Here is a 25,275-nt window from a genome sequence, read left to right on the forward strand (position 1 = left end):
CTACCCCAGGGACTCAGGTAATATAGATGAGCTAGATAGTTGCAGTGGAGAAGGGGCTGCAGAGCTGCTGTCCGCAGGTTGGTAATGGATTTAATTCTCCCACCACCTGCCTCTATAGTTCCCATTTACTCATACTTTTCCAGGGTGGGGTGAGGATCCAATCCTCCTCTCCCTGTTCATGAAGCCGAACTCCCATTGACTTCAGCTGGAGTTCTGCCCGAGGAAGGACTGAAGAAACTAGGCTAGACTATCAAAAATGACACCCCCCCCCCAAGTGTCTGTAACTATCCTGATACAATGGAAATGGCAGAATAACACCCAGCACGCTGGGGCAACTGGGCTGCGGTCAGCACAGCCCGCCCCCCCGCCCCCCAGCGGGGAATTGATCTGCCAGGATCCTGGCCTTACACTGACTACAGCGGGAGTAGGATCCGGCCCCGCAGCTCCCGCACCCCTTTCCCCGACTGCTGCACGGCGTCTGCGGCCCCGTGTGCTCCGTGCCCGGGGCAGGCGGCGCGGGGCGCTCCGGTCCGGCCGGCTCCCGCTCCGGGTTTCTGCTGCTGTCGCCGCGCTGCTGGGGGGATCGCTGTGCGTGTTTGAATGAGGACGCAGGTTGTGGCGGCGGCAGAGCGGGTGCCGGCCCCTTCTCCGCTGCTTGCTCCTGCTGCGGGGCTGGGGCAGAGCCGTTCCGCAGCCGCTGCGGGGGGACGTGCCCTGGCGAGAGGGAGCCGCTCAGAGGTACGAGCTGCCCTGGGGAGCGGCTCGAGGGAGAGGGGCGGGGGGGGGGGGGCTAAGGACAGGCACCAAGTTCCCGTCAACTTCCCCGTGGCAGGCGGTGGCGGCATCCCCGGCAGTTGTGTGGCGCAGCCCCCCGGGCAGCCGGTTTCTTCTGTCGGGGTAACACGCTCGGGAGATGGGTAGGCGCTGCTGGGCCGGTGCAGACGCCTTGGAGCCATCAGCCTCCCTCCCAGGGGAGCTTCACGCCAGCGGGCTGTTACCAGCTCGAGGTGCAGCCCAGGGGAGGCAGGTTTTGTTAGCTTCCTTGGAGTAGATGTAATCGCCTCTCCGAGTGTCTCGGCCCCAGGGAGCCAGGGGAGAGGTCATTGTGTCCGCGACAGCCCCCACGAACGGTTAAGCCCTCCGTTTAATGCCATGGAAATGAGGAGCTCACGCTAGTCTCAAAAGGCGTGAATCATTGGCATTTAATGGAAGGGGGACAGAAGGCAAAGAGAGGCGAGGAGGGTAGACAGAAGAAATGACTGATACCCAGTTACTAGATAGACCCTAAGCAAGCGTCTCAGTTATTTTTGAACAGCTACGAATGTGCCTTCGTTCGCCTGGGAGCTGGAAAGCCGCAACACTGGAGTGCGGATCCCTCTTGAAATTGGTACATCTTTTTCATTCATCTGCTTTCTCTAGACTAACCAAACATAATTGGCCTGGCAGATATTTTTTAAGGATAAGTGTTCTCTTGTGTTGCTGGTTTGTACTTTTCCAGTTTGCCACCTGCTGTGTGACCCAAAGTGGGCGCTTGAGAGAGACAGAACTCTTTTGCCTTGTATGTTTTGATTTTAGATAACATTAATTAAGAATAAAAAGTAGCTGTGCAAACAGTGATGGATCTGATTAAACTCCAGTCAAGTAAAGTCTTCTTGATTTAATATTTCCTTCTTTGTAATACACTTGTATTGAGCGGATGAGTTCAGAGATGTAGGTGAAAGAGAGAGCAAAAAGTTAGCCTCTGAAGAAAGGTTAATTGCTTTTCTTGTGGGTCTCCCATCTCATTTTCTGTACCCATTTAAGTCTTTTGCAGGTTAACTGAAACTCACCAGAGCCATAAAAGTTAAGATAGCCAATACAGATTATCCCGTTGTTTGGGAAGCATATTTCCTTATTCTTAAACAATCTTCTCAGTGAATGTGAACAGAGTTTGTTTACCAGGAGTGTTAAATTTGGTACATGTACATATTTCTTAGATTATGATGTTAACAGGCTTATATTTCAGGTGGCTCAGCACAGCTTTTGTCCTTCCTGCTCCGCTCAGTAACCCAATGTGGTTATTTAGCTGATGTATGGTACGCATCATATATGAGAAAGCCGATGAGCCTTTTCTAGTAGTTATTGCCACAAACAAGAAACATGGATTCCTAAATGGAGTTAGGGAATTCTTTAGCTGTAGTTGGAATTGATCTCCTTGCCCTGTAAAAGGAATTAAATGACTAGGGCCTTACTTTTTGATTATATGGAATAAAGTGCAGTATGTTGCTATATAATACGTTATTAAGTGCTTGGTCTCAAGGACAACAAAGACATCTGAATTAAATAATCATTTTTCTGCTTTGTAAGACTAGTTCTCTTATCATATCCTATTAGTAAATGGAATAAGATATTGTGTGTTGCCCTCACATCTCATGGTTAAAGAAAGTTTTGGCATTCAGATAGTTTATGATCCTGTTTGCTGGTTTGTATCTTGCAGCAATTCCCTAATTCCCAATGACATGTGTTCCTATTGGTTCCTGGAGGTAAATTGCAAAGAACAATGTTAGCAGGGAGTCAGATAATTAGATAGAAAAACCTAGGGGGGATGGGGCTGAAACAAAGGCAGAAGGGTTTGGTGCAGTCTAGATTTATAGCCAGGCAAAATTGGTTTTGAAAGAACAATAGGTTGAGTAATTTGGTCCAGGATTTTTTTAAAACTTGCACCATTGAAAGAATTTCTGATTTGGTCATCGGCTTCTTAAAAGTTTATAGCCAAAGTGTCTAAAATAAATATGTATAGTCAGGCTTGGAAGAATTTATTTTATTGGTAAATGTCAGTAAAGTCAATTTCACTGTATGCATACAAACTGACAAAAATTTTGCATTGATGATAATCAAAATTTACAGATAGGCAAAGAAAACTGCTGCTTGTGAACTTATTAGAGTTTGACTTAAGAATATTTACCTTGTATACTTTGACATGTGATGTTGACAATTGTATTTTAACAGTTATAAAGCTTGAACTTTTTGAATCTCAACATCTACTGTCCTTAAATAATTATTATCTGTAATAATTATCCCCCCATACTTTCCCGCAACTGAGAATGTAAATTGATAAAAATCAAACAAAAAAGCTCAAAATCCATATTTCTTCACAACCATGAAAATTTAAATAGATAAAAATAGGGAAAAATGCTTAAAAATAAACATTGATATTATCCCTGGACATTATTTAAAAAATTGAATTCTGCCAACCCTATCTACAGTATTTGACATCTTTTTTCAGTTAGAATGTTCTTCTGGTTGATGAGATGCTTTAAAGTTCTACAATACGTCAATACGCTGAGGCTATAAATAAACCATGTCTTTTATCTGAGTTCCAGTGAAGTCCTCTATAAGTACCATCTTTATTACCTATATCTCACTATAAGGAGCTCATGCCTTGTTCATATGAATAACTTTGAAAGAAATATTGAGCCTGGAGAGAGAAATTGTGTTGGCAATTACAACATTAATTCAATGCTTCTTAGGCATTATTTGATATTCAAGATACAGTTGATATGAAGATAAGTCATAAAGAGCTGTGTATCTCTTCCAGGGTCTGTTTCAGGAATTGTATTAAATTGTATTTATTTTTTCAGTTCAAAGAGAAAATATGAAATAGAATTCCTATTGTTCATTTAGACCCTCATGTACAAAAGTTTATTTTTGTCTTGTTGAACAAGAAGAGTGTGAGATTCAGAAGGCTACGGCTTCCAGGAAGCTGCAGGTCCTCAGCATTTCTCAGCATTAGACCCTCAGTTTTGTTAGGAATATTTAGGGATGAAATCCTGGTCCCACAGAAATAAATGGGAGTTTTGCCATTCAGATAGGAGACCCTAACTGCTGTAGGTTTCAGAGTAACAGCCGTGTTAGTCTGTCTTTGCAAAAAGAAAAGGAGTACTTGTGGCACCTTAGAGACTAACCAATTTATTTGAGCATGAGCTTTCGTGAGCTACAGCTCACTTCATCGGATGCATACCATGGAAACTGCAGAAGACATTATATACACACAGAGACTATGAAACAATACCCCCTCCCACCCCACTGTCCTGCTGGTAACTGTTGTAGTTGATCTTACCGTTACAGAGGTCTTGTGATTAAGAAAAAGGACTGAGAGTCTAGAGAGCTGGATTCTGTTTGCAGCTCTGTTGAAGGAACTGAGGCATTGAAGTCAATATGAGTTTTGCTATTGACTTCAAAGGGATGAGAATTTCACCCTGAGTGTATTTTTAGCATCTATATGTAGCACTTTTTGGTCCAATCCTGTAAGATGCTGAGCACTCTCAGCTCCCACTGACTTAACCTCAGCACCTAACAGGATTGGGTCCTTTCTGAAAGCACTTTACAAACATCTAATTAAGGCTTTTTTAAACTGAGTTTTAGCCCTAAAATAAAAATTAAGAAAACAAAAAAACAAACAACCCTCCCCCCCAAAAAAACCCCAACCTCCCCCCCCCAACATTATTTCGCTAATTGTATCTTCATCCTTTGTGATATGTATGGCTCACAGCTGTGTGTCTGTTGTAATTATTCGGTTTAGTTAAGTTGCTAGAAGATACGGCACATAATTCTGGAGAGCAAAAGAAATGAAGAAACCGTCCAAAAGAATCATGCATAATTCTTAAGTTACCAAGACAAATGTAAGACTGTATCAGTGGTATCAAATGTACTATTCAGGGCTTCTTTGTTCAAGAGATGTCTGAGTTATAAAGTACAGTGTTTGCGTCCTTTACATACACTCTGGTTATATATTTGTTCTTAAGGTTCATGACCCATATTTCACAAAGCTCCAGAAACTATTAAATATAAATATGGTTACTATTCAGGTACCCATATCCAAAACATTTCTGCCATAACAGTACTTAAAAGAAGTCTGGGTCCAATCCTGCAAGACTTACTAACACAAGTAGTCCCACTGAAATCAACAGAACTACTAAAATAAATAAAGATTACTCATTGGTGTGAGGGTTGCAGGTTCTATACAAAAGAAAAAAATCTACTACTGCTGTAGTGTACACACTGTTGAAATCTTCCTGTATTGTTGAGCAACAGCCCCTGGAGTAAGCCCAACAGAGTGAACAGATACTTATACCTTCTATATAGCCTGTGAAGGATTCAGTTTCTGGATAAAAGGTTAGGTTGTATAGCAAAAGAATATTATGATTTATCATCTGACTATCAATGATTAATTAAAAGATTTATGGAACTGGCTGAAAAACATTTTCCCATTTTAAAAGTCTATAAAATAGGGATCAGCTGGTACTTCTGGACCAAGTGGAGTGGAACTCATTTTTGTAACAATGCCAGCTCAGCTTGGGATGTTGCCTAGGGAATTGAGTTAGCGCTTCTGTCATTTCACCCTTTAAGGCCTGTGTTCCAAGATGACTTTGGGAGCAAGCATCAATATTTTAAAGGGAAAAAAATCTCTCTCCATATGAGTTGTAGGTGAAGTTATCCACTATTGATTTGCTGCTAGTAGATCCCAAGCCTGCCGTTAAGCAGGAGTGCCCTTTGCATTGATATGTTGTCAAGAAATACTATAGACATCAAAATGGTTTGATCCTCAAAATACAGGGGAAAATTCTCATCTCAGGTCTTTATGTTAGTACTCAGCTTCAGTATTCAGAGTTTCTTCGATTTGTGTGACTTTTCTTGTGATGTTAGGGAATGCTAATACTGTAGTTGAGTATTACCATGTGGATCTGAGGGGAGAATCTTTCTGTTACTACAAAGAAGCTTAGGCCCTGTCTACACTACCACTTATGTCAGCAAAATGTATGTTGCTCAGTGGTGTGAACCCCCATCCCTCCCGAGCAACATAAGTTTCGCTGGCATAAGTAGTGTGCCTAGCACTATGTCTGTGGGAGAGCTTCTCTCTCCAATATAGCTATCGCTGCTTGTTGGGGTGGTTTAATTAGGTAGACGAGAGAGCTCTCTTCTGTCGGCATAGAGCAGCTACATGAAAGATCTTACAGTGGCTGGCGCAGCTGCATCGCTACAGTTGTGCCGCTGTAAGCTCTCTACTGTAGATGTAGCCTAAGCGAGACAAGTTGCGTGAGGTAATATTTTTATTGGAAAAACTTCTGATGGTGAGAGAGACAAGCTTCCGAGGCACACAGAGCTCTCAGGTCTGGGAAAGGTACTCCTAGCTAGCATCACAGCTAAATGCAAGGTGGAACAGATTGTTTAGCATAAGCAGTGAGCACATATTCCAAGGGACCATTCCAGGTAGAGTGGCCCATTAACACCTTGAATGGTCCCTTAGAATATGTGCTAACTACTTACGCTAAACAATCTCTTCAGCCTTGCATTTAGCTGTGACACTCAGTATCTCCTGAAGAAGAGCTCTTGTAGCTCAGGAAAGCTTATGCTCAAATAAATTTGTTAGTCTCTACGGTGCCACAAGTCCTCCTTTTCTTCTTGTAGCATGAACGCTTGCCTCTCTCACCAACAGAAGTTGATCCAGTAAAAGATATTACCTCACCCACCTTGTCTATTTAATATTCTGGGACCAGTACAGCTACAACTACACTACATAAAAAGAAGCTTGTCCTTTAATGAACACTGAGTAGGGTTTAATGGTTATATCACCTAAGGACCTACTCATGCTACAATTGAAGTCAACAGTAGTTTTGCCATTTAGATCAGGTCATAACTGTAGGTCCTCTTGAAGTGAGCTGTAGCTCACGAAAGCTCATGCTCAAATAAATTGGTTAGTCTCTAAGGTGCCACAAGTACTCCTATTCTTTTTGTGAATACAGACTAACATGGCTGCTACTCTGAAACCGGTCCTCTTACAGTTAGGGATGTCTTTGCAGCTCTGTTACAGACGTCCTGTGTAAGTTTGGGAAGCACAGTCTGTCTATGCCTCAGTTTCTTCCTCAGTAAAATAGGGTTGATAAAATTTACCTCCTTCACAGACTTATGTTGAGGCTCAGTTCATTAGAGCTTGTAAAGTACATGAAAGATGTTTGAGACGAAGGTGCTTCAAAAATGCAAAGTAGCCTTATTGTGTCTTCCTCTCTGTATTGTACAGTGCTGAGCATATTGTTGGCACTCAGAAAATAATAAATATGTGGTTGTGATTCATACTTTATATCACTATTTCATTTGTAGTTAGTCACATTTTTAGTTAGTCACAAATTTTCATTCGTACTATTTGGTGGGAGCTAATTTAAAATAGCTTTTATTTTGCCTTTAAGAAAATTAGGTCTGGTTTTCTGGGCAACCTTTATAAGAGTCAATGAAAATTAATTACCTCTTGTATGTCAATAGATAGTCACTAGTACTACAGATCATACCATCTGTATGGCATGTAGGATATAGGCACATGAAGCAAGCATCTCTGATTGCTGTATGGATTTCCATTTAAGCCTTGAGTTATATACTGAGTTTAGAATGCATCCACATACTTTTTCTAGGAGAACCATTAACTCTTAGTTGTCAGACTGTCACTAAAGGAGTATTGTTTGGTTCAGCGGTAGTAAAAAATAGATTGTTTGGTTAGTGAAGGCCGATAATTTTGTTTGTGTTTTAATGGGGTAGTATAGCTGTCTGTGTCAAAATGGTCTTGTTAATATGCAGCATCTTTGGCTGTCAAGCTATGATGGCCTATTAAAATGCCATGTGCTTTCTTAATTAGAGTTTTAGTATTGATATATGATTCTTTGTATTAGTTCAGATTATTATTATGAAGGATGAATAGTAAAAAAAAGACACAAGCATGTAGGGACAAAATTATAAAGGCAGGAGTGTTGTAAGCAAGAGATGAGAAGTAATTCTTCCGTTCTACTCAGCACTGATAAGGCTTCAACTGGAGTACTGTGTCCAGTTCCAGGCAACAAACTTGGGGAAAGATGTAGACAAACTGAAGAAAGTCCGGAGGAAAGCAACAAAAAAGATCATGTTTTCTAGAACTTTGACCTACAAGGAAAGATTGAAAAAACTGGGTTTGTTCAGTCAAGTATGTAAAACGTTGTTATAAAGAGGATGGTGATAAATTGTTCTCCTTATCCACTAAGGATAGGACAAGAAGTAATGGGTTTAAATAGCAGCAAGGGAGATTTAGGTTATATGTTAGGCTTCCTAATGACAAGGGGAGTTAATCATTGGACCAAATTACCCTGGAAGATTGTGGAATCTCTGTGATTGGAGGTTTTTAAGAACAGGTTAGATAAACCTGTCAGGAATGATCTAGATCGGGGAAGTCAATAGGCAGAACATGGGTCAAATCTGGACTGCCAGATGCTTTTGAATGGACCCCAAAATCTTCTTATTTAGTTGTTATTATTATCATTACTGTTATTGCTGTGTGAAAAATGTTTCTCTGGAGTCTGGACCTTGACTATATCTTGACCAAGAAATTTGGACTTTGACTAAAAATGCTTGACTACTCCTGGTCTAGATAATACTTAGTCCTGGTTCTGTGTAGAGGACTGGATTAGATGACCTGTCAAGGTTCCTTCCAGTCCTACAGTTCTGTTATTCTGTGATTCTATTTTTTCCCTTAAAAAAAACAAAATTCTTAATCACTGTTTCCCAAACTATGGGTCAAAGACTCAGAGGAGGCCTGGCGAGATCCATGGAGGCTGAGGTCAGTTATCAAATAATGTAAATGTTTTTTGGGAAAAAAAATCAATAAATATAAAATAATAAAAGTAGATACCCACTCTAAGTCCTGTCATGATGTGTCCTTATAAGGATGATCAATTTGCTCGTCCATTAAAATACCAGCTGATGGTTTACTGTGGACAATTTCAAGAGGTGAGTGTGTAGGAGGCTGCTTTTCCCTCTGTTAGTGAACATGTGTGTGTGTGTGTGTGTTTGAATTTATTTTATACAAAACAGGAAAAGCCCCATTACAAACATTGTTTCCTAGGTATGACACAAAGTGCAAGTAAATTTATTAGAGCATAAGTGCATGTAGCCATGCACACAGACCATGACCAAATGTATCACTGCATTGGAATACCAGATGAGTCGAGTGTAATTGCTAAGGGCCAAAAGCACTACTGAGCCTCATGTCACCGTACATGTTGCGTACATCATTCACTCTTTGTTTGGGCTCAGGTCTGGCCCGAGGTGATTCAGAAAGATTGATCATTGCATAGCAAGCTGTTCCAGTGATGGCGAAAAAAGAAAGTGAGGAAATACAATGGCAAAAACATGATGTATGGTTTCTGTATTGATTGATGCAAAACAACTGTGTGTGGTATGATGGAAAGTGATTGTGGCTGAGAACAGGAAATCTTCAGAGTTGACACAATATTTAGAAACCAAACTTCAGTCAGTGAAAGACAAATCTGAGAATATTAAAAAAAAAAAAAAAATCAACAGGGTCTGATTACCCAAACCGGCAATATCAGCATGAACCCCACTCTGGCATTTAATGGTTATCCCTATTTGAGATGGGTGCTATTCCAGAAAATCTTACCGTTCTGTGAGCAAGAGGTATAGTTTCAAAAGTTACAGGGCCTGAAGCAGCTACCAACTTGTAAACATTGGGCTTCTCAAATAACAACTGTTTCATGCTATGTTAGTGATGTGGCTGACGACATATGAGAACAACTGCTTTCCAAACTCAGAAAGTGTGACTACTTAGCAAGTTGGAAAGTCTCTGGTGCTGCACAACTCCTGGCTTTTGCAAGGTGTGCCTCTGGTTGTTCTGATGAAGAGGCAGGTTTTTTCTAAAGCTATGCTAGAACATGGGAATGTTTACTGAAGGCATTTCTGGAAACAGACAAAGATTTACATGGTTCTCAGGTGATGATAGGTAAGCACAATGTAGCCTTGTTACCATTCTGAATCAGCGCACCTATTGCTCCATAGTGTCACTGTTTCATACACTGCTATGCTCTTGTTATTAGGAAAAGGCCTTAAAAGCTGTGCCAGGTACTTCATGAAGCTGTTAAAGATGTGAATGTCATTAACAGCTGTTAAATGGATTCTTTATGTTCTTGGATCACTCTGTGAGGACATTGGTTCCTTTCACCAGCATTTGCTGTTTCACACTACAGTGAGGTGGCTTTCATATAGATAAAGTGCTAACAATGCACTTAAGACCGGAGTTGCATGCTTTCTTGAATGATAGCAATGTCCTCTTGCTCACACCCTCAATGATTCAATATTGGAGGCCTGCATAGCCCACTTTGCTGACATCTTTAGGCACTGAAATGAGTGGAACTGTTTTCTCCAGGGGCGGAATAGAATTTTCTGTCCTTGAATGATAGAACCATTCATCAGAAAACTTGAATTTTGGTCTTCTCAAGCATGATGAGTAAACTTGGAGTCTTCAGTCTTCATTGAAGGAGCTGAAGACCTGGTTGGGAATTATCAGGAACTCCTAAATTGGCATCTGAGGGAACTTAATTTTCCCAACGGCGGAACTATTTCCTAATGACCCCTCATGGGAAAAAGCATGGGTAAAGATACTATTGATTCAGTAGCACCGGGTAGGCCCTGGTAAAACAATTTGGCAGACCTCTCCTGAATTCCTTTTATTTGTAGTACAGGTAATGAGTGTAAGAATTAAATATTAGTACACTAGGCTAAACATTCCAGAATGTAGCTTATTACAAAATAAGAGGAAATACAGCTGTTAGCAATATAATTTGTATTGCTCTGATATGATTTAGAGTTATTGATTGACAGACTTACATTTTCTTTTTTTTACATGTCCAAACTTTTACACTGCATGTTCACTGAGGAAAGTTTATTAGCCTTAAGAAACAATGGTCTGTTTTGTTAAAATTTCCTCATTATTTATTGTGCATTCTGAAGCCTTGAAATGTATTTTTAATTTTTCCCTGTCCCAGGGGTGACCAACCTGAGCCTGAGAAGGAGCCAGAATTTACCAACGTACATTGCCAAAGAGCCACAGTAATATGTCAGAAGCCCCCACATCAGCTCCCTCCTCTCCTGCGCCCAGTGCCTCCCACCGTGGCCCACCAGCAGCCCTGCCGGTCAGCGCCTCCCGATCAGCTGTTTCGTAGCGTGCAGGAGGCTCTGGGGGGGAGGGGGCGGGAAGGGGTGGAGTGGGGGCAGGGCCTGTGGCAGAGCCAGGGGTTAAGCAGTGAGCACCCACCACACACTGGAAACTTGGGGCCTGTAGCTCCAGCCCTGGAGTCGGTGCCTATACAAGGAGCCGCATATTAACTTCTGAAGAGCCACATGTGGCTCTGGAGCCACTGGTTGGCCACCCCTGCCCTATCCAGTGTTTTTTCAGACACTTTTTTTCACCATCCAGGGTGCCTTGTACTACCCCGTCTGTCTGTCCAGGGATGGCGAGTTGTACTGGCCCATGGTGCTTGCCCGAGCTCCAGGAATATTCAGAGCACAGGGGCCCAGCTGCACCAATGTTCGGGGCCGGGTCTCTCCCCTGACCCCGCCTGCCGCCCCCGTGCAACTCCCCCCGGATTGCTGCCAGCCGGGTGAGACGTGCTCCCCAGCCGCTGTGCATTCCAGCCCCGTGCAGTCTCTTCCTCTCGGCAGCCAGCCCGCGCGCCTCCGCCCCACCCAGTCCCGCCGGGCTGACCGCTCCGCCGGGAGGGCTGCGTTCAGTGCTGGGCTGCGGGATGAGGGGGGATGGGACGGAATTCCATTGTTCAATGGGAGGGTCCACTTTGCGGGGGGTGGAGAATGCAAAGGATACTACCAACTCGGCGCCGCCTGGCCCACCTCCCCTCACGGCAGCGGAGAGAGTCACAGGTGAGTCCCCCTTCCCCGCAGAGACCCCAGCAGATGTAAAAGGGCCTGGGGGCCCCGCTGCCACCACCAGCGGCGCAGCGAGGGTAAAGCGGCTTCCTGCCTGCCCTCGCTGCGCACGGCACGCCACTCCTGGAAGCAGCCAGCACGTCCCCTGCGGCCTCTGGGAGTGGGTGTGTGTGTCTCCGCACGCTACCCCCGCCCTGAGTGCCGACTCTGCCATTGGAACTGCGGCCGATGGGAGCTGCGGGGGCACTGCCTGCGGGCGGCGGCGCGCGGAGACCCCCTGTCCCCTTGCCTAAGAGCCGCTGCCAGAGGGGTGGGCAGGTCGCTTTCGGGAGCTGCCTGAGGTAAGTGTCGCACCCCCTCCCGTACCCCAACCCCCTGCCCCAGCCCAGAGCCTGCACCCCGCACCCAAACTCCCTCCCAGAGCCCTCCCCCTGCTGCATCCCAACCCCCTGCCCCAGCCCAGAGCCCACACCCAAACTCCGTCCCAGAGCCTGACCCCTCACCCCTCCCGCACCCAAACTCCCTCCCAGAGCCCTCCCCCTGCTGCATCCCAACCCCCTGCCCCAGCCCAGAGCCTGCACCCCGCACCCAAACTCCCTCCCAGAGCCCTCCCCCTGCTGCATCCCAACCCCCTGCCCCAGCCCAGAGCCTGCACCCCGCACCCAAACTCCCTCCCAGAGCCCTCCCCCTGCTGCATCCCAACCCCCTGCCCCAGCCCAGAGCCTGCACCCCGCACCCAAACTCCCTCCCAGAGCCCTCCCCCTGCTGCATCCCACCCCCCTGCTGCATCCCAACCCCCTGCCCCAGCCCAAAGCCCACACCCAAACTCCGTCCCAGAGCCTGACCCCTCACCCCTCCCGCACCCAAACTCCCTCCCAGAGCCCTCCCCCTGCTGCATCCCAACCCCCTGCCCCAGCCCAGAGCCCACACCCAAACTCCGTCCCAGAGCCTGACCCCTCACCCCTCCCGCACCCAAACTCCCTCCCAGAGCCCTCCCCCTGCTGCATCCCAACCCCCTGCCCCAGCCCAGAGCCTGCACCCCGCACCCAAACTCCCTCCCAGAGCCCTCCCCCTGCTGCATCCCACCCCCCTGCTGCATCCCAACCCCCTGCCCCAGCCCAAAGCCCACACCCAAACTCCGTCCCAGAGCCTGACCCCTCACCCCTCCCGCACCCAAACTCCCTCCCAGAGCCCTCCCCCTGCTGCATCCCAACCCCCTGCCCCAGCCCAAAGCCCACACCCAAACTCCGTCCCAGAGCCTGACCCCTCACCCCTCCCGCACCCAAACTCCCTCCCAGAGCCCTCCCCCTGCTGCATCCCAACCCCCTGCCCCAGCCCAAAGCCCACACCCAAACTCCGTCCCAGAGCCTGACCCCTCACCCCTCCCGCACCCAAACTCCCTCCCAGAGCCCTCCCCCTGCTGCATCCCAACCCCCTGCCGCAGCCCAAAGCCCACACTCAAACTCCGTCCCAGAGCCTGACCCCTCACCCCTCCCGCACCCAAACTGCCTCCCAGAGCCCTCCCCCTTCTGCATCCCAACCCCCTACCCCAGCCCAAAGCCCACACCCAAACTCCGTCCCAGAGCCTGATCCCTCACCCCTCCCGCACCCAAACTGCCTCCCAGAGCCCTCCCCCTTCTGCATTCCAACCCCCTGCCCCAGCCCAAAGCCCACACTCAAACTCCGTCCCAGAGCCTGACCCCTCACCCCTCCCACACCCAAACTCCATTCCCAGAGCCTGCACCCCCTCCTGTACCCAAACTCTCTCCCTGAGCCTTAGGCAGGTCTGTTTGGGGACAGGGAGGGGTGGTGGGACTTGGACCCGTTCTGGGCACCACCAAAAATTATAGAAACCTGCCGCCCCTGTGTCTGTCTGTCTCCAACTATTGTCTCTTGTCTTATATAAAGATTGTAACTCCAGTGAATTGGAGGCTCTGTCTGTATCACTTCTGAATTGTGGATAATTTTATGAAATTAAGTCTTGAAGTTACGGTGTCTTGGAAAGTTTATATGGATAAGGCCCTAAGTGTTTCTCACATCTACCATTGAATCTTGGCCATAAAATGTTCTTTGTCATTTTTGGCAGAGAATGAAGTTTGTTTACAGATCATAATTCCTGTCACCGTAACTAAAAGAGAAGAGAGAATAATATGCTGGCATGTTTCTCTTTTCTCTTTGTTGATATGAAAGCAAGATTTTAAGTTCCCAAATGTTATTAATATCCTTATTGTAAAACAAATAGCTTGCGTTGTATACTCACCAGTACCCTTTATTGCTGACTAAATTATTAAAATGACAAAACTGATTTTCTATTAAACCATAGAGTCAAATTATCTACTCCTATCTGCACTGTGACATAGGTGCTGAAACTAGGCTTGAAATGGTTTCCATCATGTACAGAGTTTACAGTTTGGTTCAATGGCTCTCAGCACCCCACTATACAAATTGCAATACAAACCCCCTGCATTGTGTCTCTCTTTTGCACTACAGAACAGATCTCTTACATATTCTGCATTTGTCCTACGTGCGTAACTTCATTGATGTCTATAGCCCTTATTCTCAATGTTAAATGAGTGCAAAATATATACTACAGACCCATAGTGCTGATCAGAGGAGAATTTTGCACAGAAAATATATGGAGCCCTTCAAATTCTAGATTGCTGGTTCAACTTCAGCCTAGTTAAATACTGGCCAAAAGTTGTCACCATCTAGTGCAGGGGCGGACAAACTTTTTGGCCTGAGGGCCACATCAAGTTTCCAGAATTGTATGGAGTGCTGGTTAGGGGAGGCTGTGTCTCCGCAAACAGCCAGGCGTGGCCTGGCCCCCGCCTCCTATCCGACCCCACCCTGCTTCTCATCCTGATGGACCCCCCGGGACTCCTGCCCCATACAACCCCCCCGTCCCCTGATGGCCCCCCGGGGACTCTTACCCCATCCACCACCCCCTGCTCCCTGTCCCCTGACCTTCCCCAGACCTCCCACCCCTGACTGCCCCCTGCTGCCCCATCTAACCCCCCTCATTCCTGACTTGCCCCCCGGGACCCTTGCCCCATCCAACCAACCCTTCTCCCTGTCCCCTGACTGCCCCCAGAACCCTTGCCCCTGACTGCCCCTCGCTGCCCCATCCAACTCCCCCCTCCTTCCTGACTGCCTCCCCAGGACCCCTGTCCCCATTCAACCCCCCTGTCGTCAGCCCTCTGACTGCTCCGACCCCTATCCACACCCCTGCCCCCTGACAATCCCCCCAACTCCCCTGCCTTCTGTCCAACCATCCCTGCCCTGTTACCGCACTGCCTGGAGCACCGGTGGCTGGCGGCACTACAGCTGTGCTGCCCAGAGCACTGGGTCAGGCCGCGACTCTGCAACTGTGCCGCCCGGCCGCCCAGAGCCTTGCACTGACGGTGCGGCGCGCTGAGGCTGCGGGGAAGGGGGAACAGCAGGGGAGGGGCTGGGCAGGAGAGTCCTGTGGCCTGGATGTGGCCCGCAGGCCATAGTTTGTCCACCTCTGATCTAGTGGGTATCTGGTGGCCTAAGTGAAATAAGTAAGTGGCCCTCATCCATATTTTAGTGGGACAGATGGGTACATCACAAAAGCCACCACCATAGTCAGCACTAACTGGCATCTTGGGTGTTCACCATCAACTTAATAGTTACTCCACACCGGGTTTCGCTAAAAACATGTTCAAGGACAATGAAAAGTCTTATATTTGTAAGCAACATTCAATTTTTATGTCTCAGTCTTCTAAAAGTCTTTTAAAATTGGTTTCAGAGTAACAGTATATATTATATAAGTATATTATATTACTTATAATCTGATCAGTGCAGCAGCTGGTCTTCTTGCAGAGGTTTGAAGGTTGTTTTACCAGAAGCAGCTGTGTGATTTATTAATTAAATATATTGGTTAGTAAAAACATGGGCTAGAAATGACAGCTCCTTTTCTTACATTTCATAATAAGGCAGATTGGCGCTCAGGTCTATGGGTGATTATAAACTTTGATGCAAGGAGCAACATGTTAAATATACCCCAATTTGTCAATAGGTAACAAAGCAAGGTGGGAGTGTAATTGGGTGTCACTGTTTAGCAGTCTTGTGCAAGTAATGTCTTCCCTCTCACTTATGACTTGCTCAGCATATACTGGTATTATAAAGTGCAAGAGAAATTTGAATAGCTCTAATCTTTGGATTGTGTGACAGCATATTCTAGGATATTAGAGAGACAAGATGGGTGAGGTAATATCTTTTATTGGATCAACTTCTTTTGATGAGAGAAACAAGCTTTTGAGCCGCACAAAGCTGAAGAAGAGCTTGCTTTTCTGTCTCTAAGCTCTCTTACCAACAGAAGTTGGTCCAAAAAAGGATATTACCTCATCCACCTTGTCTCTCTGATATCCTGGGACTGACACGGCTACAGCAACACTGCACGCTCTAGGATATGAGAGTAAAAGTGCCGTGCTGTCCTCTGCTTTGGCTTTACCAAGCATTTTCTCCGTTTGTTCAGAGCCAGATTCTGCCACCCATACTCGTCTAAAATAGATACCCAGTCCAATATGAATAAAGATAGCAGAATCTGGCCTTTAGAAATGTAGGGCTCGATCCCGAAAATGGCGTATTCACATGAGTAAGGGGATGTAGGACTAGGTCCCTAGTGTAGAACACCATATGTAAATGGCTAAACCAAATTTACACAGCCGAGCAAACTGTATGAAAACAGTATTCATAAAAACATGGTTCTGGCTAACATGGTCCCTCCTACTGCCTGCATATGGTCTAAGTACAGGAATATGATATGAGCAACGCTGGTTCCATTTCTGACTTTGCCAGAAATTTCCAATCATACTCTGGATAAGTCACTTAACTTCTCTGTGCCTCTGTGCCTCCCCATCTATAAAAGGAGGCCAGTAATACCAATTACACAGGCATGTTGTAAATTCCTCAAGCACTTTGACATTCTCCAATGGAAGGTGCTGTACAAGTGCAAAATATTTTCACTACCTCTGTCTTTGTGTATTCTGGGGGCAGTTGAAAGAAACACATTATAGAAATCGATGGGGCTGCACAGGGTGCAAATCAGCACAGAATATGGCCTGCCACCATACAGGCTCACTCCTCTATCCCAACTCCAAAGTTAAAAGCCAGTGTTTTTCTTGTGAGCACTATATTCCTGCTAGCCAAACACCTACCACTATTGCTAGACAGTTGGTCTAGAGGTATGGGTTTTTTTTCTGATCCAGTTGTCTGTGGTACTTATAAGAGTGGTTCTCTGGAAATTCCTAAAGCTAGTATGTTATTACTTCTAATCATGCCTCTTCTGTGCCCTGAAACTGAGTCTCTTGCTTGGCTTTGTTTGGTTTTCTTGCATGCTGCCTGACCTGTAGGATAATATATTTTCAATTCTCTCCCCATTCCTCCACCCCCTGTTGTTGTACCCACTCATTTTCTGAAAGTTCTCTGTAGCTTTCAATAGTTTTCTGAGCTAGGCCCTCTAAAGTTTCTGTCAGTCACAGGGATTCACACCCCCACCCATCATGGCCTGAGGGTTGGTGCCTTTTCCATATTATTGCCTCAGTGCTTCACAGCATTCTTACTGGATTACTTTTTGTTTTGGAGTAAAACATAAATCAACCAGGCACAGGAGGTTATTGTGTGTGGCACCTCTTGGAAGGTCTCAATATTGATTTATTTATTTTACCATCTGTGGTTCCCTTTTTTCTAAAGAAAGGGGGAATATTGCATTTGATGTTTGCAAAAGATGGTAACAGGTACTGGGCTGCAATAGTAAAATGGAATAGTAAGATTGGTTTTTTGGCAGTGGGGGAGGGGATTCAGTGGACTGTCATCTGCTCTGATCAGTAGGAATCCCTGATGGTCAGCCAGTCAGTATAACTGGTGTCTACTGAAGTGTTTCAGGAACAAGGAGGGAAGGGGGGCAGTTGAGAGAAAATGGGATTAGTAATCTCCCCATCCAGTGCACTGCTCACTTTAATGTAGTTAATCTGTCTGAACATTAGCAAGGATATGAGACAGGGAAAATTGGTATGAATTCTCAGCCTTTTAGTGTGAAGTGGTCAGGTGCTTAAAACCCCGTCTGCACTACTAAACTGCAAAACTTCAAGGTTGAATATTGCTGCTGAGCATTTCTAGTACTGTTTGTTCCTGAAACATTAACCAGTCTGGTTTGTGTAAAGTGGTTCCTTGTGAGCACATATAGCATTCCCTCCAACTATTGCTATACCAGTGCATTGTGGGTCTGCAAAAGTAGTGACCTACTTCCCTGAACAACTCCCCAGGGGACAGTTTTTGTGTGAGAGAACCTGCAAAGTACTGTGGAACCAGAAAGTTCTTCTAACCTTGTGTTCTAGGGATATCAAGTTACAAACCTTTTGGGGTTAGGAGTCCCTGTTGATCAAAAACTAGGTGTATTCTTTATCGAGTATTTAACAGAGGATTCATATACTGGAGTTACATACATTGATGCAAAACCGATTTGTGTACACAGACACACATGTTGGTGCAAAACTAATTTTTTACACACACAAACAATTTTAGAAATGGAATAACTTAGTAAAAGCTTCCAGATAATAAAAAGAAACCCTCAGCCTGAAGAGTTTACTCAGTCCACCTTCCATTGTTTCTATTTCTTACTGTTTATGAACATATGTCTTTTTATTAGGGATGTCGATTAATCACAGTTAACTCACGCGCTTAACTCAAAAAAATTAATCGCGATTAAAAAAAATAATCATGATTAATCACACTTTTAATCACAATGTTAAACAATAGAATACCTATTGAAATTTATTAAATATTTTGGATGTTTTTCTACATTTAAAATATATTGATTTCAATTACAACACAGAATACAAAGTATATAATGCTCACTTTATGTTATTTTATTACAAATATCTGTAGTGTAAAAACGATAAAAAATAGTATTTTTCAATTCACTTCATACAAGTACTGAAATGCAATCTCTTTACTGTGAAAGTGCAATTTACAAATGTAGGGGTTTTTTTTGGTCACATAACTGCACTCAACACAACAATGTAAAACTTTAGAGCTTACAAGTCCATTCAGTCCTAGTTCTTGTTCAGCCAATCGCTAAGAGAAACAAGTTTGTTTACATTTATGGGAGATAATGCTGTCCTCTTCTTATTTACAATGTCACCTGAAAGTGAGAACAGATGTTTGCATGGCAGTTCTGTAGCCGGCATTGCAAGGTATTTACATGCCAGATATGCTAAACAGTCATATGCCCCTTCATGCTTTGGCCACCATTCCAGAGGACATGCTTCCGTGCTGATGATGTGCTCGGGGAGCATTGTATGTCTCCTTCTCTGTTTTACCTGCATACTGCCATATATTTCATGTTATAGCTGTCTCGGATGATGATACAACACATGTTGTTCGTTTTAAGAACACTTTCACTGTAGATTTCACAAAACACAAAGAAGGTACTAATGTGAGATTTCTAAAGATAGCTACCACACTCAACCCAAGGTTTAAGAATCTGAAGTGCCTTCCAAAATCTGAGAGGGATGAAATGTGGAGCATGCTTTCAGAAGTCTTATAAGAGAAACACTCCAATGCGGAAACTGCAGAACTGAACCACCAAAAAAGAAAATCAGCCTGCTGGTGGCATCTGACTCAGATGATGAAAATGAGTAGGCATCAGTCCATACTTTTTGGATCATTATCGAGCAGAACCCGTTATCGGGATGGACGCACATCCTCCGGAAGCGTGGTTGACGCATGAAAGGACATATGAATCTTTAGTGCATCTGGAACGTAAATATCTTGCGACACCGGCTACAACAGTGCCATGCAAATGCCTGTTCTCACTTTCAGGTGACGTAAACAAGAAGCAGGCAGCATTATGTAAACAAATGTAAACAAACTTGTTTGCAGATGTAAACAAACTTGTTTGTCTGAGCGATTGGCTGAACAAGAAGTAGGACTGATTGGAATTGTAGGCTCTACAGTTTTACATTGTTTTATTTTTGAGTGCAGTTATTTTTTTGTACATAATTCTACATTTGTAAGTTCGACTTTCCTGTTAAAAGAAAAGGAGTACTTGTGGCACCTTAGAGACTAACCAATTTATTTGAGCATGAGCTTTCATACAGCATATGCATCCGATGAAGTGAGCTGTAGCTCACGAAAGCTCATGCTCAAATAAATTGGTTAGTCTCCAAGGTGCCACAAGTACTCCTTTTCTTTTTGCGAATACAGACTAACACGGCTGTTACTCTGAAATCTGTTTCCTGTTAAAGAGATTGCACTACATTATTTGTATTAGGTGAATTGAAAAATACAATTTCTTTTGTTTTTTACTGTGCAAATATTTGTAATCAAAATAATAATATAAAGTGAGCCCTGTACACTTTGTATTCTGTATGGTAATTGGAATCAATATATTTGAAAATGCAAAAAACATCCAAAATATTTAAATAAATGGTATTTTATTATTCTTTAACAGTGTGATTAAGTACGATTAATTTTTTTAATCACCTGACAGCCCTACTTTTTACCAAATTAGCTTCAATGGCATATATCACAAACTTTGTCCATCAGTTGGGCTGCATAGAGCCAATTACATTAGCTTTGATACTTTCAGTGCTTAAAGTTAGGCTTTTATTAAGAGACTGGATATTTGGGCTGCTGTGAATCTGGTTATGTTTCACCCTGACCTTTCAACTAGAAAAAGGGCTGGGATAGCATAAGACCTTCACATATGGGTGTTCAGTAATCACATTAAAGTACTTGGATTAAAGAGAAATTCCTTTTATAAGTATTCCATGCCATTCAGTATTAAAAATCTGATATTAAAAAAGTTACTTGCACAATTGTGTGCATACTTGCTATGTGTAGTTAGTGGGATTGCACATAAGAATCAAATATTTGCATAGGCAAATAGATATACACACACAATCAGAGTATTGCATATGCTCAACTTTTTAAAAAAATCCAGCCTTTAAACTTGAGAAAAATGTTGGAGGAAAATATTTTACTTAATTTGTCACACTTGTCATTTCTAAAGTGTGTGTGTATATATGAGAAAAAGAAAGTGGTCAGAAGTCAGCAGAAACTAGTTTATCTACTCATCTAGTTGTAAACCCCTATTATTTCAATTGCTATATGTCCCTTGATATGAATTATTTACATTAAAAAGTCTCCAATTATCCAGATAAATTCCTTATCCCCCATTTCATTGGGATAAGTGTGGATCTATTCTAATTCCTTTGACTATTATTTTATTACATGAACTGAAACTAATGAGAAGCAAACTCCATAGTGAAATCTGTAGTTTAATTGTGTTGAATTCTGATGCCCTTTGCTAGGGTTATGGCGTATTAGGTGCAGCAGTTCCCATTTGTCCTTTCTTGTTCTTGTTTAACTCATGGTCATTTTTATGAGTTTTTAATGTCTCTTAAAATCATGGCAGATGCTCATTCTCTTGTTAAACTAGTCCACATTTTAATGACACCAGTAAATAAAGTACACTCTAATAGAGTGTACTGAATCCAGTGCTTATATATTTTATTGCAAGATGTATAAAACATTAATGAAGAATTAGATTCTGATTTGTTCTGTGCATAAGAAGGCGGGGGCGGGGGAAGAGGAGTGGGAACCAGAAACCTCCATTGCCGGTTGTATTCACAGTCATTGCACCTAGCTAGCTAACATTCATAGTGCCTACGGGAAGGAACGATCAATTGTGAGCATGGATATCTTCTTGCCTTCACACCACAGCAGCAGAGCAAAGCCATCATAGGGGGTGAGGGTCCTTTTTGTATTGGTCCTTTTCAAAGGCTGCTGTGACCTATGCTTCCCCTGTGTCAGTGTACCTCTGAGCTCCTGTATGAAGAGCTGTGGTTAAAGCTGTAATTTAATGCTAACTGTAGAACCGTTGGTAAGTGGATACATAAGTAAACTGTAATTTCTTGTATAAAATAAACAAGTGCTGGCAAACTGAATTTGAAGATAAATTGGTTTTGCTCAGGTAATGTCATTTTGTGAAGTACCTTGGAAGGCTTTGTGAGTTACAGTACTCAAGGTACCAGAATAACCTTTGCTGACTCACACACAACTTTTAGTTGATTCATTTTTATTGAAAGAATAGTTCTTTTAACTTCATGTATTTCTAGAGGCTGCTTCATAGAATCCATCACTGAGCTGAGTTTAGGTGTTAAGTACATTTTAACTTATTGTATTGTATTGTGAATGGGTTCTTGCCGATTTACAATAACCTCTTTTTGCTGAGGTAGGACACTAACAGAGATTTGTCTTGTGCCAGTTCGGGGGGGCTGACCAGTGAATTTTGCCTCTTGTGAAATAGTGACATTACAGCTAAATTACAGCGCCAACTACTGATTACTTCAGAAGATTGTTTTATGTAAATTAGGCCTATACTACACACAGATTTTGTACTAGTGTAACAATCATGGTTATGGGTGTGATTTTTACATTGAAATAGTTACATGGTACAACCACCAGTATAGATGCAATTATACCAATATAAACAATGGTATAGTTTATTCCCCTTCACGTACAGAATAAACTGTATTGTATAACCATTTTTATACTGTTATAATTGAGTCCACATTAGGAGGATTGTACCACTTGAGGTAGATCAGTATTGTTAAAGAAGAACAACTTTTGTGTGCAGACAAGCCCTTAGTATTTGCCTTTATATTTTTTAGTCTTCGGGGAAGAGACCAGTCTTTTACTCTTTGTTTGTACAGTGTACATTACCCAGGACCTGATCCTGACTGGGGCTCCTCAGAGCTACCATAATACAAATAATAGTATAGATGAAAATGAAAGTACTTTTTAGAAGATTTTCTCAAATGTGGAGTAGTTGCCTTTCCCTTATAATTCCGTCTTCATCTCTAACATGTAGCAGAGTGCTTTTTTTTTTTTTTTTTTTGATAAGAGTTTCCTGTGGTATGGGAGAATCCTTTGTGCTAAGAATAAAAGGGGATATTGTATCAGCATGGGACACAATATAAGAGTTAGGCTGAAGAATTTCTTTGAAAGAGACTAAACGTATATTGGAAGTAATATTTTTGTTAAAAATCCCCAGGCAACGTGAACTCTGTGGGTGCTGAGAGGGGCTAAGAAATTATCTTTTCTTTCTCACATAATCTTAGTGATGAAGGATTGATAAATAAAATGTATTTACTTAATTAAAACATAACTTAGTTTTATCTTTTTCTCATTATTTGATGATTAGCCTACAATTTTAATCTGATGAAACATGAATAAATATGGTCTGCATCACCCCCAAACTTTGGGAAAACCTGGATCGGAATTTCTCAGCTTGGGCTCCTTATTAATTATAACTAGGAGAGTGATTTTACTTCAGCTGTTTTAATGAAAAAATTCATGTGTGATAAGGGCAAAAATCAAAGAAATATAGAAGAACACAACCACCAGCAGAAGTCACAGGTATTGTTGCTTAGTATCCAAGACAATCTTAATAGATCTAATTTTTAGTGTAATTAACCACATATTAGTGTAGGCTGCCTGTCTAGTACTTTTCTGAGGGAGACTTTTAAACCCGATACATTGGGATAAAACAGAAAGAGACTGCATCAGAACACACCAGTATTTCACAGCAATCAAAAGGAAAGTGACTTAAATTATTACTGTTGGCCACAGAATTGCCCAGAGACAGCAAAACTCAATTTCAGAGTAAAGACAAAATTTGAAAGATAAGTAAACAGGCCTAACATACCTACCTAATTAACCCCCAGGGGAGAAAACAAAGTACACTTGTGCAACAGAATGGCTTATTAACAAAAACTACAACAGAAGCATGCATAAAAAGTCCATTATCACCTACTCAATGCTAATTGTCTGACATTTTAACCAACAATATGCAGAGATCAGGTTTCAGAGTAACAGCCGTATTAGTCTGTATTCGCAAAAAGAAAAGGAGTACTTGTGGCACCTTAGAGACTAACCAATTTATTAGAGCATAAGCTTTCGTGAGCTACAGCTCACTTCCTCAGATGCATATCGTGGAAACTGCAGCAGGCTTTATATATACACAGAGAATATGAAACAATACCTACTCCCACCCCACTGTCCTGCTGGTAATAGCTTATCTAAAGTGATCATCAGGTGGGCCATTTCCAGCACAAATCCAGGTTTTCTCACCCTCCACCCCCCCACACAAATTCACTCTCCTGCTGGTGATAGCCCATCCAAAGTGACAACTCTTTACACAATGTGCATGACAATCAAGTTGGGCTATTTCCTGCACAAATCCAGGCCTTCTCACATCCCCCCCACCCCCATACACACACAAACTCACTCTCCTGCTGGTAATAGCTCATCCAAACTGACCATATGCAGAGACCACTTCTCCCATGCCACGCCACCTCTCAGCTTCAGAGTAACATCCTGTGTCCCACAGAAAGAAACTTACAAACACACACTAACTGCTCCCTCTCCCTCCCCCTATCCACCCACCTACCCACCCAGAATGAAAATGTGCTGTATCTAGTTCATGAAATTAGGGGCAAAAATCCTGTTGACTTCAATAATAGCAGGATTGGGTCCAGAGTCATGACGCCTCCATCATAAAGAAGTAGGCAGAAAATTCTTCAACTGAGCTACAAAAAACTTGGGATGATAATGAGATTAAATAACCAGAACTAGCAACAACTGAAATTTGTAAAAGTTTGTATGTGCAAGAGGGATGTGCAAAACACCCCTTTAAAAATTGGGGTCAAAAACTTCACATAATAAAAGTAAAGAAAAATTAACATAATTTTATGCACAGACAATGCTTTCTGCTCTCTCTTTTCTTTCTCCCTAAATATTATGCATGGTTTTCTTCCTTGCTTTCCCCAAACAATCTGTTTTCTAATTCTGATAGTGTGTAAACGCCCTCCATCATTGCCCCCTGCACTGAAAACCCATGAAAACCTTTAACACCTTCAATGTGTAATTAGAAAATACAAAGCTCTTTGTACGGTCTGCCATGTTTGTAGAGCTGCTGAGATGTTTTCTGCTTAATTTTTTTTTTACAACTAACCATTCCATGGATGCTGTTGTGAGACAGTGGATGACTTCTAGGCAGCCATGCAGAGCTCTCCTGAGAGGAGGAGTGACTTTTTAGCCAAGCTTGTACAAAACCTTTTCCACACATGCATCCTTTTGCCTATGATCATTTCAGAGAGGCTTATGACTCAGGTTTGGAGACTGTAGGTTGTGTTCAGGTTAAAAAAATAAATCAAATCTGGGGCCCTATGTTCCTGCTACGGGATATGCAGTGCTGTCAACCCTAAGGCTTCAAAAACATGGGACAAACCCAAATAAATTATGTGATTGGCTTAAAGATCACAAGATTTTTTTTTTTAAATTGCTGTTTTGGAGAGACCTGATTTCTAATTTTCACACTTTTTATGGAAACCTTCATCTTCTTAATTAATTTTTTTATATCATGGTAGCACTAAGATCAGGATTGGGCCTTGTTGTGCTAGGTGCTCTACAAGCAGAGTGGTGGATCCCTGCCCTGAAGAGTTTATAGTC

General features: G+C 43.1%; 1 protein-coding gene across 1 annotated transcript in view; it reads left to right on the plus strand.

Annotated features, from left to right (window-relative positions):
- Positions 1-601: 601 nt before the first annotated feature.
- PLCH1 (phospholipase C eta 1) overlaps positions 602-25,275 on the plus strand; it is a 162,168-nt gene continuing 137,494 nt past the window's right edge. Inside the window, exon 1 of the mRNA XM_084640035.1 lies at positions 602-738. The gene's annotated coding sequence lies outside the window, so the exon portion shown is untranslated. The remainder of the gene's footprint in view (positions 739-25,275) is intronic.

This window comes from Lepidochelys olivacea (genome assembly GCF_965140295.1).
Source record: "Lepidochelys olivacea isolate rLepOli2 genome assembly, chromosome: 9".
NCBI classification, from domain to species: Eukaryota; Metazoa; Chordata; order Testudines; family Cheloniidae; genus Lepidochelys; species Lepidochelys olivacea.